Here is a 6,000-nt window from a genome sequence, read left to right on the forward strand (position 1 = left end):
TGTGCCCTGGCCGGCTTTGTGCCGGGTGATCTCCCTGTAAGCGGGGCTCGGGTCTTTGTTTTTTTGCCGGCCTTTTGCCACGTTGCCCCATGGTTCGGCTGCCCGGGCAGGTGGCAAGCGTCTGAGGGGGGTGAGCAGCACCGTCTCCGCAGCCGAGGCGGGAAGCGGGGCTCCTAAAGCCCACCGCGGTGGTGAGCTGCAGTCAGGACGGCCAGCCCATAACTCGGGCGTAGATGGGAGCCTTGAAGTGCACGGGGCTCGTTGAGCGTGCCGAGCCAAGGGAGAACCCCCTGTAAGGAAGGCCGTGAGCATCCCCTGTGCTTAAGGGGAGGTGCTGGGAGGGACGAGGGACCCTCCCCTGTGAGCAGGCCGGTGTCCCTGGCCCCGGCCTTTCAGAGGCGTGGGGCTGAGACGTGCAGGGCTGGGCGTGCCCTGCCCTAGCCCTAGCCCTCTTTCTGTGTGCTGTCAGCCCCAGGAGCAGCTTGGGAGGAAGAGAGGCACGGGGGAAGGCAGGAGGCTGCGAGGCAACGGTGCCTGCGAGCCGGGCCCAGGTCCGGCCCGGGCAGGCCTGGCAGTGCTTTGAGCTGGGCCAGCACCCTGGAAGCAGGGCTGGGGCCTCTGCTCCATCCTCCGGGTGGGGGAGCTGGCGCCTGACCGTGCCCCCCTTCCAAGCAGCAGCTCCTGGAGAAGAAAGACGAGGCATCGTGAGGAGCGACGGGCTGAAGAGAGGAGTGGGGCGAGAGAAGGAAGCTCTGGACAAAGGGGACCTCCCTGTTAGCGGGGCTGCGGTCGCACGAGACCGTTGCCGGCACTTCTGGTGCCCTGGCCGGCGCTGCGCTGGGTGACCTCCCTGTAAGCAGGGCTCGGGTCTCTGGTCTTTTGCCACCTTGCCCCACGGTTTGGCTGCCCGGAGAGAAGGGCGGCCCTGTCAGGAGAGTGAGCGGCGCTGTCTCCGCGCCGAGGGGGAAATGGGGCTCTCCGGACCCCACGCCCGCCCTGTAAGCAGGGGAGGGCTGTTTCCCCGGCCCCGGCGGCTTTCTGGCTGCTGGCGGCCTGGCCAGAGTGACCCCCTGGAGTCGGGGCGTGTCACGGCATTTGTCCCTTGGCCACCCGTGAAGCCCCGTGGCACGTTGAGTCGCTGTGGCCTGCGTGCGTCCTGGGGGGCAGGTCTGGGGCTCTGCTCTCCTGCTCGTGGGAAGGGATGGCTCCCCAGACACTGGCTGCACAGAGCTCGCTCTCTCTTCCGGGAAGTTTTGTTTGTCCCTGTGTGTGTGTGTGTCTGTGTGTGTGTCTGTGTGTGTGTGCCTGCCTGTGTCTGTGTCTCTGTCTGTGGGTGTGAGTGAGCGAGCGAATGAGCTTCTCGTTTAGGCCCCTGTTGAAATCACTGCAGCGTACTTAGCTTAAACTTCCCGGGAGGGAAAGAAGGGCTCTGTGCAGCAACAGGGGGTCGGTCCCCTCTGAGCCCGCGAGCGGAGGGCGAGTCCCGGCTTGCCCCTCCTTGCCTCTCCTTTCGAAGGAGAGAGCGAAGCCCCGTGGCCGTAGCGCGGCCAGCGTGCGACCCGCCTGTGTTCAGGGCCCGGGTCTCTGCCTGGGTGGCCGCTTGTCCTGGTTGGCGACCTGCCAGCGTGCCCGCCCTGTACTCGGGGCGAGTGCCACGAGCCGTGGAGCCCTCTGTCCCCAGGAGCCGCTCGGCCGCCCTGTAATCGGGGCTGGGCAGGCTGCCTGCGGTGGGCAGCCAGCAGAGGCTGCCTTGTAAGTCCGGGGCTGGCCAGTGACCTGCAGGCCCGGGCACTCTGCAGTGCCGGCAGCGGCTCGAGCCCCCTGTAAGCAGGGGCGCAGCTTCCTTGGCCGCCGCTTTTGTGTGCCCAGCTCCCCTTTGTCCAGAGTTCCCAACTCTGAGCCCAGCTCCAGCGCCGCCCGGCACTGCACGCGTGGCAGCCCCGGAGCGTCGATTGGGTGAGAAAAGCCGATCTGTGAGGTTTTTTTTTGGGGGGGGGGGGGGGAGTGGTGGTGTTAGGTTATACGGGGTTGCGGGTGGGAGGGCGTCTGGGATTCGGGCGGTGCTGTGGCGAGCTCTGTCCGGGGGCCGGTGTCCCTCTCAGACCTGACGGCGTCCTTCTGCCATTACAGGAGCTGGCGGAGAAGAAGGAAGAGCCAAACATCGCGTGCGGAAAGACCTTCAAAGGCAAGAGAGAGCGGGGGGAGGAGCGGAGGAAGTCTGGGCAACAAGTGGAGGCAAAAGAAGGGCGCTCTGGGCAACAGGACCACCCTGTCACTGGGCTCTGGTCGCGCAAGGGTGTCACCAGGACCTTTGGTGCCCTGGCCGGCTTTGTGCCCTGGCCGGCTTTGTGCCGGGTGATCTCCCTGTAAGCGGGGCTCGGGTCTTTGTTTTTTTGCCGGCCTTTTGCCACGTTGCCCCATGGTTCGGCTGCCCGGGCAGGTGGCAAGCGTCTGAGGGGGGTGAGCAGCACCGTCTCCGCAGCCGAGGCGGGAAGCGGGGCTCCTAAAGCCCACCGCGGTGGTGAGCTGCAGTCAGGACGGCCAGCCCATAACTCGGGCGTAGATGGGAGCCTTGAAGTGCACGGGGCTCGTTGAGCGTGCCGAGCCAAGGGAGAACCCCCTGTAAGGAAGGCTGTGAGCATCCCCTGTGCTTAAGGGGAGGTGCTGGGAGGGACGAGGGACCCTCCCCTGTGAGCAGGCCGGTGTCCCTGGCCCCGGCCTTTCAGAGGCGTGGGGCTGAGACGTGCAGGGCTGGGCGTGCCCTGCCCTAGCCCTAGCCCTCTTTCTGTGTGCTGTCAGCCCCAGGAGCAGCTTGGGAGGAAGAGAGGCACGGGGGAAGGCAGGAGGCTGCGAGGCAACGGTGCCTGCGAGCCGGGCCCAGGTCCGGCCCGGGCAGGCCTGGCAGTGCTTTGAGCTGGGCCAGCACCCTGGAAGCAGGGCTGGGGCCTCTGCTCCATCCTCCGGGTGGGGGAGCTGGCGCCTGACCGTGCCCCCCTTCCAAGCAGCAGCTCCTGGAGAAGAAAGACGAGGCATCGTGAGGAGCGACGGGCTGAAGAGAGGAGTGGGGCGAGAGAAGGAAGCTCTGGACAAAGGGGACCTCCCTGTTAGCGGGGCTGCGGTCGCACGAGACCGTTGCCGGCACTTCTGGTGCCCTGGCCGGCGCTGCGCTGGGTGACCTCCCTGTAAGCAGGGCTCGGGTCTCTGGTCTTTTGCCACCTTGCCCCACGGTTTGGCTGCCCGGAGAGAAGGGCGGCCCTGTCAGGAGAGTGAGCGGCGCTGTCTCCGCGCCGAGGGGGAAATGGGGCTCTCCGGACCCCACGCCCGCCCTGTAAGCAGGGGAGGGCTGTTTCCCCGGCCCCGGCGGCTTTCTGGCTGCTGGCGGCCTGGCCAGCGTGACCCCCTGGAGTCGGGGCGTGTCACGGCATTTGTCCCTTGGCCACCCGTGAAGCCCCGTGGCACGTTGAGTCGCTGTGGCCTGCGTGCGTCCTGGGGGGCAGGTCTGGGGCTCTGCTCTCCTGCTCGTGGGAAGGGATGGCTCCCCAGACACTGGCTGCACAGAGCTCGCTCTCTCTTCCGGGAAGTTTTGTTTGTCCCTGTGTGTGTGTGTGTGTGTGTGTGTGTCTGTGTGTGTGTGCCTGCCTGTGTCTGTGTCTCTGTCTGTGGGTGTGAGTGAGCGAGCGAATGAGCTTCTCGTTTAGGCCCCTGTTGAAATCACTGCAGCGTACTTAGCTTAAACTTCCCGGGAGGGAAAGAAGGGCTCTGTGCAGCAACAGGGGGTCGGTCCCCTCTGAGCCCGCGAGCGGAGGGCGAGTCCCGGCTTGCCCCTCCTTGCCCCTCCTTTCGAAGGAGAGAGCGAAGCCCCGTGGCCGTAGCGCGGCCAGCGTGCGACCCGCCTGTGTTCAGGGCCCGGGTCTCTGCCTGGGTGGCCGCTTGTCCTGGTTGGCGACCTGCCAGCGTGCCCGCCCTGTACTCGGGGCGAGTGCCACGAGCCGTGGAGCCCTCTGTCCCCAGGAGCCGCTCGGCCGCCCTGTAATCAGGGCTGGGCAGGCTGCCTGCGGTGGGCAGCCAGCAGAGGCTGCCTTGTAAGTCCGGGGCTGGCCAGTGACCTGCAGGCCCGGGCACTCTGCAGTGCCGGCAGCGGCTCGAGCCCCCTGTAAGCAGGGGCGCAGCTTCCTTGGCCGCCGCTTTTGTGTGCCCAGCTCCCCTTTGTCCAGAGTTCCCAACTCCGAGCCCAGCTCCAGCGCCGGCCGGCACTGCACGCGTGGCAGCCCCGGAGCGTCGATTGGGTGAGAAAAGCCGATCTGTGAGGTTTTTTTTTGGGGGGGGGGGGGGAGTGGTGGTGTTAGGTTATACGGGGTTGCGGGTGGGAGGGCGTCTGGGATTCGGGCGGTGCTGTGGCGAGCTCTGTCCGGGGGCCGGTGTCCCTCTCAGACCTGACGGCGTCCTTCTGCCATTACAGGAGCTGGCGGAGAAGAAGGAAGAGCCAAACATCGCGTGGGGAAAGACCTTCAAAGGCAAGAGAGAGCGGGGGGAGGAGCGGAGGAAGTCTGGGCAACAAGTGGAGGCAAAAGAAGGGCGCTCTGGGCAACAGGACCACCCTGTCACTGGGCTCTGGTCGCGCAAGGGTGTCACCAGGACCTTTGGTGCCCTGGCCGGCTTTGTGCCCTGGCCGGCTTTGTGCCGGGTGATCTCCCTGTAAGCGGGGCTCGGGTCTTTGTTTTTTTGCCGGCCTTTTGCCACGTTGCCCCATGGTTCGGCTGCCCGGGCAGGTGGCAAGCGTCTGAGGGGGGTGAGCAGCACCGTCTCCGCAGCCGAGGCGGGAAGCGGGGCTCCTAAAGCCCACCGCGGTGGTGAGCTGCAGTCAGGACGGCCAGCCCATAACTCGGGCGTAGATGGGAGCCTTGAAGTGCACGGGGCTCGTTGAGCGTGCCGAGCCAAGGGAGAACCCCCTGTAAGGAAGGCCGTGAGCATCCCCTGTGCTTAAGGGGAGGTGCTGGGAGGGACGAGGGACCCTCCCCTGTGAGCAGGCCGGTGTCCCTGGCCCCGGCCTTTCAGAGGCGTGGGGCTGAGACGTGCAGGGCTGGGCGTGCCCTGCCCTAGCCCTAGCCCTCTTTCTGTGTGCTGTCAGCCCCAGGAGCAGCTTGGGAGGAAGAGAGGCACGGGGGAAGGCAGGAGGCTGCGAGGCAACGGTGCCTGCGAGCCGGGCCCAGGTCCGGCCCGGGCAGGCCTGGCAGTGCTTTGAGCTGGGCCAGCACCCTGGAAGCAGGGCTGGGGCCTCTGCTCCATCCTCCGGGTGGGGGAGCTGGCGCCTGACCGTGCCCCCCTTCCAAGCAGCAGCTCCTGGAGAAGAAAGACGAGGCATCGTGAGGAGCGACGGGCTGAAGAGAGGAGTGGGGCGAGAGAAGGAAGCTCTGGACAAAGGGGACCTCCCTGTTAGCGGGGCTGCGGTCGCACGAGACCGTTGCCGGCACTTCTGGTGCCCTGGCCGGCGCTGCGCTGGGTGACCTCCCTGTAAGCAGGGCTCGGGTCTCTGGTCTTTTGCCACCTTGCCCCACGGTTTGGCTGCCCGGAGAGAAGGGCGGCCCTGTCAGGAGAGTGAGCGGCGCTGTCTCCGCGCCGAGGGGGAAATGGGGCTCTCCGGACCCCACGCCCGCCCTGTAAGCAGGGGAGGGCTGTTTCCCCGGCCCCGGCGGCTTTCTGGCTGCTGGCGGCCTGGCCAGAGTGACCCCCTGGAGTCGGGGCGTGTCACGGCATTTGTCCCTTGGCCACCCGTGAAGCCCCGTGGCACGTTGAGTCGCTGTGGCCTGCGTGCGTCCTGGGGGGCAGGTCTGGGGCTCTGCTCTCCTGCTCGTGGGAAGGGATGGCTCCCCAGACACTGGCTGCACAGAGCTCGCTCTCTCTTCCGGGAAGTTTTGTTTGTCCCTGTGTGTGTGTGTGTCTGTGTGTGTGTCTGTGTGTGTGTGCCTGCCTGTGTCTGTGTCTCTGTCTGTGGGTGTGAGT

Source organism: Strix uralensis, chromosome 2, assembly GCF_047716275.1.
Source record: "Strix uralensis isolate ZFMK-TIS-50842 chromosome 2, bStrUra1, whole genome shotgun sequence".
In the NCBI taxonomy this organism is placed as follows: Eukaryota; Metazoa; Chordata; class Aves; order Strigiformes; family Strigidae; genus Strix; species Strix uralensis.